This window comes from Melanerpes formicivorus, unplaced genomic scaffold (assembly GCF_026170545.1).
Source record: "Melanerpes formicivorus ecotype bairdi unplaced genomic scaffold, bMelFor1.0.p_v2 SCAF_30, whole genome shotgun sequence".
In the NCBI taxonomy this organism is placed as follows: Eukaryota; Metazoa; Chordata; class Aves; order Piciformes; family Picidae; genus Melanerpes; species Melanerpes formicivorus.
Genome location: NW_027142382.1, coordinates 4,981,675 through 4,995,778, shown reverse-complemented (window position 1 = coordinate 4,995,778; position 14,104 = coordinate 4,981,675). Strand labels below are relative to the sequence as shown.

The following is a 14,104-nucleotide window of genomic DNA, read 5'->3' as shown; positions in this document are numbered from 1 at the left end:
CAGTGTGCCACCACCCTCATAGTGGAGAACTTCTTCCTGATATCCATTCTAAATCTGCCCTTCTCTAGTTTGAAGTCATTGCCCCTTGTCCTGTCACCACAGGCCACTGTAAAGTCTCTCTCCATCCTTCTTGTAGGCCCCCCTCAGGTACTAGAAGGCTGCTATGAGGTCTCTTGGAGCCTGCTCTTCTCCAGGATGAACAACCCCAGCACTCTCAGCCTGTCTTCAGAGCAGAGGTGCTCAAACCCCTTGATCATTTTTGTGGCCCACCTCTGGACCCTCTCCATCAGATGTTTGACCCTCTTACCACATTTTAAAACCTTTTATCTCATCTGGAAAATTCATAACACATAGGAACCTGTGACACTGAGCCGTGAAATAACATGGATATAAACTGTACGAAACCTTTCAAGATGGTATTCCACATCGTTCTTACAAGGGGAAACAAAAAGTTCGTGACAAGCAGCAGAACAGACAGAAAGTACTTGTTCTTCTATTTGGCCCAGCACCTCTTGTCTCAGCTAACATGAGCAGGAATTAGTAGGAAACAGAAACAAGGGCTTACAAGCACTACAGGTCTGCTTCTGAAAAACACAGAAAGGAAAGGGAGAGGATGCCAGAGATGGCAGCACAGGTTTATACAGTTCACCTGCTCCACTACCAATGAATGGACAAGGAACTCCCTCATGGCCCTGTGCACTCTGCTGGAGGGACAATCTACCAAGTGGTGACCACTGGACTTGGACTGCTGAGAGAAGTCTTACCACATATGGGACACCTATCATCTCCTTAAAGATTTGCTTATGAATTGCAATTATGGGGGGGTGGGGAGGCAAAATACAGCCTCATTTTAAGAGCACAATATTTTAAAGTTTATTTTCAAAAAGATGACTAGAACACATTTGGAGGCTGTGAGAAGCCCGAGCACACTACCATTAAAGCAGTCTTTGTAGTCAAACTTGAAGCTTCAGCAACAGATGAGGTACAGAAGTTTCAAGCCATACACAAGAGGCCACACTCCTGCATAAGGGAGGAATTTCAACTATAAACTCATGACCAAAGATCATCAAAATATAGTACATTTATCAAATCTAGCACCATTTGTACTTTTTGTCCCATTAATCTTAGTTACACAAATAATTTTTATTTGTCTTAATAATGCATAGGAATGGGGGGGTTTGACATTTTTGGCAGCTAGTTTGTACTGAGCCACTAAGTCTATAAATAATCATTGCTATCTGAAAAATTACAATTAGCCTCTTCTAACGTGTTCCCTCTAAATATTTACCTGGTTTTCCATGCAATATCCTTTCCTTTTCTGCAGAATATACAACACAAATGGTAATATTTTCCTTCTCCAAAGCAACTTTGGTTTTCTGGAAAGCTGGATAGATTCCTGCAATTTTCCAACTGTTACAGTCCCCAAACATTTTACTCTTGAACGTGATTATTAGATGCACCAGTTTTGTCTTTCATCAGTCTGTTCCTAACACATGAAATGGTTTTGTACCCCCTCCCCCATAAACTGAAAAATTAAACTCCTACATGTACTCATGCTTCTTAATTTGATGCTTTGGGACAGCAGTGTTGTTAGCTCACTTAAGAGTAAAACCATTATTCAGATGAGCTACAATAACCTTATCTTCAGATAGTAAACTGCAACCTGCAAAAACATATTTAACTTCAATATGACACAAGCTTAAGTGCATTCAGTTTAACCATACATGGAAGAAATTCTTCCCAGAAAAGTGAAAACTCTGTCAGAAATCTGGGGTAATCATGTGCTCATGAAGATGTTTTTTTATGGGTCTTCTACAGTCAGGTTCATAACTGGCTGCCCCTTGCAGCACCGACGAGTGAATTTGGGTAACTATTTCCAGGAGCAGCATATAATTGCCGCTTACACAGTATAAAAAATTGCTTAGGCAGTTAAAAAAAGGAGTAAGTTGTTTGTTCACTAGACTTAAACTGGACTGTTACTTTTTTAACATAGAGAGACATACTTTAGCCTCTCACTAGAGTTCATAAGAATAAAGAGGCAAGTTAATCCATAACTCCTAAAGGCAATTAGAGTACATAAAAGTACTAACTGCCAGGATGCTTCTAGTGACTCTCTGGCAATGTTCAGTAGGTACCAAATTCAGGAGCAGCAAGAGCCATGTCTTTGAAAGGTACAGTGTACACTGCAGGCCAAGGCTACCAGCCAGTTTAGGGAGAATCATGGTGGTGTTGGCATCCTTGGGTTACATGACAATGACGGTGTGCTAAACCTTGCTTTTTGTACAGCCCTGCACATTCGTTGTCACCAACAATTGGTCTAAAATATTTAGCTCCATTTTCAAACACTTGCATAATGATATTAACCTTTGTAGAGTAGGCTGCAGTTTCCAGATGTACACAAGTAATAACTATTAACACTGGGGTAGCTGTTGCCCTTCCAGAGGGATTGCTGTATCATGGCACCAAGCACCCCATCAAGTCTCCTCCTGAAAACCTCCACTGACGGCGACTCCACCACCTCCTTGGGCAGCCCATTCCAATGGGCAATCACTCTTTCTGTATAGAACTTCTTCCTAACATCCAACCTAAACCTCCCCTGGTGCAGCCTGACACTGTGTCCTCTTGTTCTGGTGCTGGCTGCCTGGGAGAAGAGACCAACATCCACCTGTCTACAACCTCCCTTCAGGTAGTTGTAGAGAGTGATAAGGTCACCCCTGAGTCTCCTCTTCTCCAGGCTAAGAAATCCCAGCTCCCTCAGTCTTTCCTCATAGGACTTGTGTTTCAAACCCCTCACCAACTTCATTGCCCTTCTCTGGACTTGTTCCAGCAAGTCAACATCCTTCCTAAACTGAGGGGCCCAGAACTGGATGGACACGATGGATGGAACCTGGTTTGGTTTATTAGGGAGGGAAGCGGTACTGGAAAAGAAGGGTTGGTCCTTTGATTTCTTCCCAGAGATAAGACATGTGGGTGGAACAGGCCAGTGTGAGTCTACTAATTGAGAAACAGGACTAAACCTGATCTCCTGGTGGTAAAGATGAGAGATTAAGCAAAGGAACTGTATAGCCAGGGTAGTTACAATGTGAGGCATTACCTGAATAAGTCCTCCACTTCTTTAAACAAGCCTTTACAGAAACAACAGCTTCAGGCTCTCCTTTGCTAGAATTTTTTTTCTTTCAGGAGAAGCCTGGGATCCACAAATGTGACTTCCTAAGCTCAGGTTCCTGCCTGATAATTTGCACAGAAGAAATTTCCCCTTTCTGATGGACCAATAAACCTCTCCTGCAGGGAGAGCATGACACCTGGACAATCTTGTGTGCGCAAAGGTCAGAACAGCACTAGGCTGCTGAAAGACGTGCAGTACTGAAAGCATAAAAACCCACCAGTGTGGGTTTTGTTATATACTCCAGAGGCATGAAGTGGCACTTTGATTACAGTAGAAGTGCTCTCTCTAAAATCACCTTCTCTCTGTTTTGAATGCTTATTTTTGTAAATGAAACAGCACTGCATTTATGGGGGCTTATGATGCAGCAATGCCATTTTGTACATGTTTATTATTATTGTTGTTCTTGTTGTTATTACTACTGCTGATAATAATAATAATGGTCATTGCTTTACTTTTGACAAAAAGTTATATCTGAATATGACTTGTAACTCAGTAAGTAAGCCTCTTGCCTAGATTGCAATTTAATTGTTTAAAAGAAATTACCATCTGGTTTAGAATCTGCATCAGTTGCAGCTGAAATATTCATAGTGCTTTAAGTGCACAATTTTACACGTGAGTTAATGTCTTATGGGTATGTATCCTAGGAAAAAATGTCTGTTTTGTCTCTGGACTGCACTGGTAGGTGATGGGTATGGCTCCCTGTATTCCTCCCTAGATGAAACCAGGTCATCAAATCACTATACCAGAAAGGATGCCAGTACCCAACCAAGTTAATAACATCATCCCAAACTGTTGCCATGAAACACAGCAGTGTTAATTCATGTCCCTGAAAGGTACCAGATATTTGGGAAAGTGCACTTACACAGTGGCTAAGTCCATGGATGTACATCTCTTTGTCCTGGCTTAATCTCTGCTACCCTTAGCTCCAGTATACTCACTTTGCTGCATCACGTTTGCTACATCTGCTTCTCTCATCACCTCTGTCCCTCTGTGGGTATCAGCTTCTGTTGCTGACAACTCTCTTCATATACCTGGGATGAGAATCTGTGAGGTTTAATCATTCTCTTCTATTTTAAGCCTTGGGAAGAGTAAACACTCCTAGACTGGGTGAAGCCAGGGACATGGGGTGGGGTTTTTTCCTCACTCTGATATTTTTCCTTAGGGAATCATATTTTTGCCCATTGTTTCATCCTGTGTAATTTTCCTTTACTGCCCTCTTCTGATTTAACTCTTGGATATTAGGTAGGTTAATAGTGAATAGGTTACCTGCAAGTTGCCCAGTATTGCAAAAATATCGCAGATGTTACTGGCATTTCCCTTGCTTTGCCTATTAGAGACATTCATCATTATAGCTTCAGTGATGGCCTACAAATAAATAACCACCAAGAATGCTAGACAAAGGAACCCCTGAGCGGAGTGGAGAAGAGAGACTGAGGGAGCTAGGTCTCTAGCTTGAAGAGGAGGAGGAGATGGAGGGGTGACCTCATTCATGTTTATAAATATGTAAAGGGTGAGTGCCAAGAGGATGGAGCCAGGCTCTGCTCAGTGGTGGCAATGGGTGTAAGCTGAGGCATAGGAAGTTCCATGCAAACATGAATTATTCCACTGTGAGGGTGATGGAACACTGGAACAGGCTGCCCAGGGGGGTTGTGGAGTCTCCCTCTCTGGAAATATTGAAAACCCACCTGGATGCATTCCTGTGTGATCTGGTCTAGGTGATCCTGCTCTGGCAGGGGGGTTGGACTGGATGATCTTTTGAGGTCCCTTCCAGCCCCTAACAGTCTGTGATTCTGTGATAAATCAGAAGAAAGAAAAAAAATATATATAAGCATAAATTTCCATACTTTCTACCAACTTCCATTACTGCCAGCACTACATTTTGAGATGATGTTGTAACATACACATTATAAATAGCCAGATATGCAAAGCCTGTACCAATCTTCCTACCGAAGAGCCAGAACGCATACATATATGAATATTTTTTGACACTCTTTGGGCTGAAGGAAAAAAATAATCCATTTTCTCAGCCTCCTCAAAAAGGAACTGCTCTTTTGTTTTTTTATTTAGCAGAGAGTTTTGCCCATGGGGATTTATTTATGGGCCTTTATTGTTTACAGTATTTTGCCATTGCATATTGATACAAACAACTTATTCACAGAATCATAGACTACACTGGCTGGAAGGAACCCCCAGAGATCATCTAGTGCAACCTCCTTGCCATAAGCACGGACATCCCCAAACTAGATCAAGTTGCTCAGAGCCCTGTGAAGCCCAACCCTAATGTTTCTAGGGATGGGTCTTCCACCTCCCTGGGCAACTTGTTTCAGCATTCCACCACCCTCATAGTAAAGAAGTACATAGTAAAGAACAACTTATCTAAATCTGCTCTTCTCAAGTTTAAAATCATTGACCCTTGTCCAATTGCTACGTGCCTTTGCAAACAATCCCTCTCCAGTTTTATTACAGGCCCCCTTTAGGTACTGGAAAGCCATTATTAGAACTTCCTGAAGCTGTCTCTTCTCCAGGCTGAACCCCAGCTCTCTCAGCCTGTCTTCATAAGAAAGGTGCTCCAGACCTCTGATCATTTTTGTGGCCCTCTTTCTGGACCTGTTTAATCAGGTCCATATCCTTCTCATTTTGAAGGCCCCAGACCTGGACACAGTGTTTCTGATGAGATCTCATCAAAGCAGATAAAGCAGCAGAATCACCTCTCTTGACCTGATGGCCACGCTTCTTTTGATGCAGCCCAGGATGCAGTTGTTGAAGACAACTTCCTCCTCCAAATGGTGGAGGAACCAACAAGAAATGGTGCTATGCTGGACCTTGTTCTCACCAACAGGGAAGGGCTGGTAAGCAATGTGAGGCTCATAGACGGCCTTGGCTGCAGTGACCATGAAGCAGTTGAATTTAACATCCTCAGGGCAATCAGGAGGAAGTATTCCAAGCTCACGACCCTAGACTTTAGGCATGCAGATTTTGATCGCTTCAGGGATCTGCTAGCCAAAGTGTCGTGGGACAAAGCCCTGGAGGGAAGAGGGACCCAGGACAGCTGGTCAGTATTCAAGGACCACCTCCTCTGTGTCCAGGAGCTCTGTGTACCAACAAAGAGAAAAGCAGGTAAGAATGCTAGGAGGCCTGCCTGGATGGGCAAGGAGCTACTGGACACACTATTACTTAAAAGGAAACTCTACAGGAAGTGGAGAGAAGGACAGGTAGAACAGAGGGAATATAAGGAAGCTGCCCGAGCAGCAAGAGTCCTGGTTAGGAAAGCCAAAGCAGAGTTTGAGTTGAATCTAGCCAGGGAGATTAAAGGGAATACTAAGAACTTTTACAGGTATATTAATGGGAAGAAGAAGCCTAGGGAAGGTGTGGGCCCCCTCAGAAAGGAAAATGGTGACATGGTCACATGTGATGAGGAAAAGGCTGAGGTACTTAATAACTTCTTTACCTCAGTCTTCACTGCAAGGGCCTCTAGCCACACTCCTGATGTTATGGAAGTCAAAGCCAGGGACGGGGAGGAAGAACTGCCCATTGTAAGTGCAGATCAGGTTCGTGATCACCTGAAGAACCTGAAAGTGTTCAAGTCCATGGGACCCGACGGGTTACACCCACGGGTACTGAGAGAACTGGCAGATGAGGTTGCTAAACCCCTCTCTATTATATTTCAAAAGTCATGGCAATCTGGTGAAGTCCCCACAGACTGGAAAAGGGGAAACATTGCCCCCATCTTCAAAAAGGGCAAGAAGGAGGAACCAGGGAACTACAAGCCAGTCAGTCTCACCTCTGTGCCTGGAAAGATCATGGAGCAGATCCTCCTGGAGCCACTACTCGCTCAAAAGAATAGTGAAGAGGTGATTGGGAACAGTCAGCATGGCTTTGCCAAGGGCAAATCCTGCCTGACCAACCTGGTGGCCTTCTATGAGCAGGTGACAAAATTAATAGCTGAGGGGCGAGCAACTGATGTCATTTACCTGGACCTGAGCAAAGCCTTCGACACTGTCCCGCACCACATCCTGGTCTCCAAACTGGTGACACATGGGTTTGATGGGTGGACCACTAGATGGATAAGGAACTGGCTTGATGGCCACACCCAAAGAGTGGCTGTCAATGGCTCCATGTCCCAGTGGAGGCCAGTGACAAGCGGAGTCCCTCAGGGATCAGTCCTGGGACCTGTCTTGTTCAACATCTTTATGGGGGACATGGACAGTGGCATTGAGTGCACCCTCAGCAAGTTTGCTGATGACACCAAGCTGTGTGGTGCAGCAGATACGCTGGAGGGAAGGGAGGCCATCCAGAGGGACCTTGACAGGCTGGAGAGGTGGGCACAAGCCAACCTCATGAAGTTCAATAAGAGCAAGTGCAGGGTCCTGCATCTGGGTCGAGGCAATCCCAGGCACAAATACAGGCTGGGCAGTGACTGGCTGGAAAGTAGCCCTGAGGAGAGAGACTTGGGGGTGCTGGTGGACAAAAAGCTCAACATGAGCTCTCAATGTGCACTTGCAGCCTGCAAAGCCAATCAGATCCTGGGCTGCATCAGGAGAAGTGTGGCCAGCAGGTCGAGGGAGGTGATCCTCCCCCTCTACTCAGCCCTGGTGAGACCCCACCTGGAGTACTGTGTCCAGTTCTGGAGCCCCTATTACAAGAGGGATGTGGAGGTGCTGGAACGTGTCCAGAGAAGGGCCACGAGGATGATCAGAGGGCTGGAGCACCTCTCCTATGAGGACAGACTGAAGGAGTTGGGGCTGTTCAGTCTGGAGAAGAGAAGGCTCTGAGGTGACCTAATTGTGGCCTTCCAGTATCTGAAGGGGGCCTACAGGAAGGCTGGGGAAGGACTTCTCAGGATCTCAGGTAGTGATAGGACTAGGGGGAATGGAATGAAGCTGGAGGTGGGGAGATTCAGGCTGGATGTGAGGAGGAGGTTCTTCACCATGAGAGTGGTGAAACCCTGGAATGGGTTGTCCAGGGAGGTGGTCGAGGCCCCGTCCCTGGGGGTGTTTAAGACCAGGCTGGATGAGGCTCTGTCCAGCCTGATCTAGTGTGGGGTGTCCCTGCCCATGGCAGGGGGGTTGGAACTAGATGATCCTTGTGGTCCCTTCCAACCCTGAATGAAACTATGAAACTATGCAATCGGCCTTCTGGGATGCAATCAGACATTGTTGGCTCCTGTACAACTTTTCTTCCACTGGTACCCCCAAGTCCTTTTCTGCAGGGCTGTTCTCTATCACATCATCCCCCAGCATGTATTGATAATGAGAATTGTCCCAACTGAAGTGCAGGACCTTGCACTTATCCTTGTTGAACTTCATGAGGTTCACCCGGGCTGAGTTCTCCAGGTCCCTCTGGCTGATATTTTGTCCCACTGGCATATCAACCACACCATTCAGCTGAATATCATCTGCAGATTTGCTGAGGGTGCACTTCATCCCACTCTCTATATCATTGATGACAATATTAAGCAGCACTGGTCCCAGTATGGTCCCCTGAGGGACAGCACTTGTCACCCGTCTCCATCTGGACATCAAGCCATTGACCACCACCCTCTGAACATGCCATCCAGCCAATTCCTTATCCATTGAACAGTCCACCCATTGAATCCATATCTATGTATATTTCAAATTTTGTCTTTCCTTGTTGTGAAATTAATTAGCCTGATTGAAATTCAAAATTGCATGCTTTCATTCCTGTGTAAACAGCATCACCCAACAAATAACCTGTATCACAGTTAGGGAAGAAAATGGTTTAGCAATGGCATTCTCAGCTGAATTTGTCAGCTCCCTTTATAAATTGAGTCACCAAATCTTTATAGACAAATGTTAGTCTTTACTATTTGAACTACATACACCTCTGGGAGCCTAAATTGGAGTGTCTTTATGAATCATTAGAATTCAAGAATTGCAATGAAACCCATCAACTGCATCTCATGTTCAGAAATCCTGCTGCTGGTCACTCACAAGATGTAGAGAAACATGATCTTAATTTGCAGGGTGCATTATCTAAGCTGGTATCTGACAAGAAATAAGTCTGACACAGGCACAACAGAGCCAGTCTTTGTGGAGCCCTCTGGTCATCAGTTTTGCAGTTTTGTTTCCATCCAGAGCTGCAGTGTCCTAGTAGCACTTTTGGCCAGGGGTCTCTGGAACGCACAGCAAGTTGGTAGCATCCATCAGTTCGGATCACAGAAGCCAAGCTAATCTGTTGCTAGACTCCACAGAAACAGTAGACTTGGGAATCCTTATCAGATCAGCTGGATTTGTGTGAGAGGAAGGTCTGAAGTCAGCCCAGTCAGACAAACAAGTGATCCTCCCCTAGTCTGCCTGATGATAGTTAAAGCAGCTACTTTAACCTTGCTGAACCTGATTCAATCAGAGCAGTTGAGACTGAACTTCTAACCATACTGTCATAAAAAAAGACTTTGTAGCATCATCATAGAAACCCTCCTGTGAGAGAGGAGGACAGATAAAGGGGGAGCTAAAGGAGAGGAAAGGGCACAGAACAGCACATGCATCATGGCCCTTAAAAGGCTGGAAGGTCCTTACTGTATCCTCACTCTGGGCAACTGTCTAATCATCGTGATTTGTGCCCTCTTGCTTGTGGCATTTGTCTCTGGCATTGCTAGCTAGCTGAGCTGAACCACAACAATCATCTAAGCTGAACTGTAGGTAGAGATGTAATTGCACACACCCTGCTGCCACCCTGAAAAAAACCCATACACTGTGGGCTGGAATGTTTCCAGGGCCCCAGGCAGTGTCTCTCTGACAATAGTTTCTTATGTTTAGAAACCACTCTCCTTTAATAGCCAAGTTAAGATTCTGTATATTACCCTTGCAGCTTTCATTATGTAACTTTTTAATGACTCAGCTACTTAAATCTATAAACTTCAACTGCAACACAGGTGTATCTTAAAAAAATAAGAATCCCAAATGTAGGTGGCAATGGCTGAATTAAAAGGGGGGATGCTTCTTAGAAAAGATTGCTCAAAGGGAAATCTGGAAACTCTGGAAACCTAAACTATCCATTAAAGGGAAGGTCCCAGCAGTAGGAGTCAAGTGTGACAAGAAAGTCACTCTGGCAGAGTGAGAGTCCTGCATACTGCAGGGTAAGATGAACACAGAAAGAAGGGATCAGATGTAAGTACTAGAAGAATGTAAGAAATGAGTTAAAGGTCAAAATGAGGCACACAGAATAATATGGGAGTATTCTACAGAAAATATTTTGAAGTTCAAATATGTGGCTTTGATCAGGACTGGCATGGACGGAGAGCCACAGACTGAGATTAAGAGAAAAGACTTTTTAAGTCCAAGGATAAAACCATACATTTTTGGACCAAAGAGAGGACACAGAAAACTTAGGAAATCCCTGACATTAAACTCTGAAAGGCTGTAAGTATAGGCTTTAAAAAAGAAAACTACAAAAAGACTTGGTATAAATTTAAGCCTTGTTTCCGTAACAGAAGAGAAAGGTCTCAGATTAGAATCACCTCATACTGAAGGAGCTAGGCTGTGAACAGCCTATAATATGCACTCTCACCAACTTACACCAAATAAACTTGAGTTCCCTAGAGCAAGAGCTAACATGCAATAGAAGATGAAGACATTTCTAAATAAGTTTTAACGCATGAGGAGGTCTGGAATGACACTTCTGTGTCTCCAGGGATGCTGTGGAAAAAGCTAACTGGACTTTTGGAATAAGTAGAGTGCACTTACCCAATGTTGCTTCATACTATAGAGCAGCAAATGCATGAGCAGAAACATGTTTACATCTTCCCTTCTGCCTAACATCTCTTATTCTCTTCACCCTTGTGGGGCGTGTGCAAACTCCACTGTCTTTGGAGCCCAGAAATGGAGCACAATTAGCTCTGGCGCTGGGGTCCCAGTTCAGCTGGCATGGTGCAGCTGTTAGCTACACCTGAGTGCTCCTGTCTGAGAAGCTGCACTGCTGCTACATCGTCAACTGATGGATAACACAGCAGAAGGTTGGAATCAGTGGAGGGGGGGGAGAGGGAGGGAGGAGTAGTTAAATAATCATATATATGTGTGTGTGTGCATATATATATATATATTTATATGTATGTTTAAATGTGAACTAAAGAGCAACAGCAAGCTACTTAAATGTAACTCTTTAAGTGATAGTTGAACGTAGTACTCTTCCACACCATGAGAAAAACTAAATTCAGCACATAGCAAGGTCCCTACAAACTTTACTCTCCTTGGCTTCATGTGTGATGTCACTCCGCCAAAACCTAATCCATTCACAGGAGTAAGGTGGCTACTTTTAATGAAGTGTTTAAATGATATAATAAGGAGTAGTGGGGAAGGTTTCTAAAATACCCTCGTTAGGAAACATGTGGTTATTTACACCCAGCTGCATTGAGCCAGAGACAGCCCCAAGCAAGTAGGGGCTCACAGCTTGCAGCCAGGGCAGCCCACTTCAGTATGAAGTTGTAACCTGAGGAGTATCTCAGGTTAGCTCCATTGTATAAGATCAAGAGAACTTGGGTCACTGCACAGGTCTCTTTGGTTATGTCCTCTGCCTGCCCAGCACCCACAACACGTGAATGTCTTTCTGAAAGGAATATATGCTAAAAAAGGTTTTCAAACTAAATTATATAATGGGCATCCTCTCATGGTCTGTAATGCTCAATTTTTGCTTCCACCCCAATGACATCAAAAAGTGAAAGCTATTTTCCAGGAGATTTATGGCCTTTATATCACATTGCATTGAGTCCATCAAAATTTAAGATCAGTTGACAAGACAGCACATGAGACTTTGTAGTTCATGGACTTCCACACTACTGGGGAAATGCCTGACCAACCTGGTTGCCTTCTATGAGCAGTTGACAAAACTGATAGATGAGGGGTGAGCAACTGATGTCATTTACCTGGACCTGAGCAAAGCCTTTGATACTGTCCCACACCACATCCTGGTCTCCAAACTGGTGACACATGGGTTTGATGGGTGGACCACTAGATGGATAAGGAACTGGCTTGATGGCCACACCCAAAGAGTGGCTGTCAATGGCTCCATGTCCCAGTGGAGGCCAGTGACAAGCGGAGTCCCTCAGGGATCAGTCCTGGGACCTGTCTTGTTCAACATCTTTGTGGGTGACATGGACAGTGGCATTGAGTGCACCCTCAGCAAGTTTGCTGATGACACCAAGCTGTGTGGTGCAGCAGACACGCTGGAGGGAAGGGAGGCCATCCAGAGGGACCTTGACAGGCTGGAGAGGTGGGCACAAGCCAACTCCATGAAGTTCAATAAGAGCAAGTGCAGGGTCCTGCATCTGTGTCAAGGCAATCCCAGGCACAAATACAGGCTGGGCAGTGACTGGCTGGAAAGCAGCCCTGAGGAGAGAGACTTGGGGGTGCTGGTGGACAAGAAGCTCAACATGAGCTCTCAGTGTGCACTTGCAGCCCGCAAAGGCAATCAGATCCTGGGCTGCATCAGGAGAAGTGTGGCCAGCAGGTCGAGGGAGGTGATCCTCCCCCTCTACTCAGCCCTGGTGAGACCCCACCTGGAGTACTGCCTCCAGTTCTGGAGCCCCTATTACAAGAGGGATGTGGAGGTGCTGGAACGTGTCCAGAGAAGGGCTATGAGGATGATCAGAGGGCTGGAGCACCTCTCCTATGAGGACAGACTGAAGGAGTTGGGGCTGTTCAGTCTGGAGAAGAGAAGGCTCTGAGGTGACCTAATTGTGACCTTCCAGTATCTGAAGGGGGCCTACAGGAAGGCTGGGGAAGGACTTCTCAGGATCTCAGGTAGTGATAGGACTAGGGGGAATGGAATGAAGCTGGAGGTGGGGAGATTCAGGCTGGATGTGAGGTGGAGGTTCTTCCCCATGAGAGTGGTGAAGCCCTGGAATGGGTTGTCCGGGAGGTGGTCGAGGCCCCATCCCTGAAAGTGTTTAAGAGCAGGCTGGATGAGGCTCTGGCCAGGCTGATGTAGTGTGGGGTGTCCCTGCCCATGGCAGGGGGGTTGGAACTAGATGATCCTTGTGGTCCCTTCCAACCCTGAATGATACTATGATACTATGAAACTCAGAAGTACAAATGACAAGACTGTAAGCTTGGACTCATCTTATGGCACTTTGTCTTTTGGGTTTTTTTTTTTGGTTTGGTTTGGTTTGGTTTTTTTTCCTTTGCTTTGGTTTGGTTGGGTTGTGGTTTTTTGGGGTGTTCTTTTTTTGCTTCTCCAAGATGGAAAGCTCAGTCATAAAAGCAGATATGAACAAAACAAAGATGAGGACAGGGGTCTGTGTGCTTCTGTGGGCTAACAGTCACTTTGCAAATGATTGTTTATTTTAAATGGAAGCATTTCTGACCGCTGGTTTGTTCAGATAGCTCTGGCCATGGCTGTGCAACGGCACGTGTATAATGCAGTTGAAGGTTTCTGGTTATTCATAAATTGGGCATAGCTGTATTTTCTTTCTTTTATGAAGTACTTCACTGAGGCAGATGTGCCTTGGAGTAAAAGACTGGCAGATGCAGAGATATATAGGTCATGGGCTCTTCAGCACTGACAAAGGAATTCCTCCATGCCTATACATTGTCTCTCTCTTGCTGACTAAGAGTAACTATAAAAGCACTCATTATAAACTGAAATATCCAAACCTAAGGATAAACATACTGCCTAAACTAATTATTATGTTCAATTTTATATTCCCTCTGCAACAATAAATTTCCTGATTCAAAAAACCAAAGCATCTTATAATTCAAAATATGGAATTGACACAAGCTGCTGATGTTTTTTTTCTGCTGCTCACATTGATTCCTCTAATCAGCAACTTTGACTTCCAAATGGGTAGACTAGATGATACCACCTGATCTGGGATCATGTCAGCAGCTGTTAACAGTTCCAGATGCTTCAGATGAGGAACCCAAAATCTTCAAGATGAGGCTTTGTGCAAAGGTGAAATAGTCCATTTCCTCATTTTAATGTTTG

The 14,104-nt window shown here is 44.9% G+C and overlaps 1 long non-coding RNA gene across 1 annotated transcript in view; it reads right to left on the bottom strand.

Annotated features, from left to right (window-relative positions):
• Window positions 1-4,926: 4,926 nt before the first annotated feature.
• The window catches only part of LOC137449535 (uncharacterized), a 28,268-nt gene continuing 19,090 nt past the window's right edge, over window positions 4,927-14,104 (bottom strand). The window contains exon 5 of the long non-coding RNA XR_010989417.1: window positions 4,927-4,956. This is a non-coding gene — a long non-coding RNA (uncharacterized lncRNA). The remainder of the gene's footprint in view (window positions 4,957-14,104) is intronic.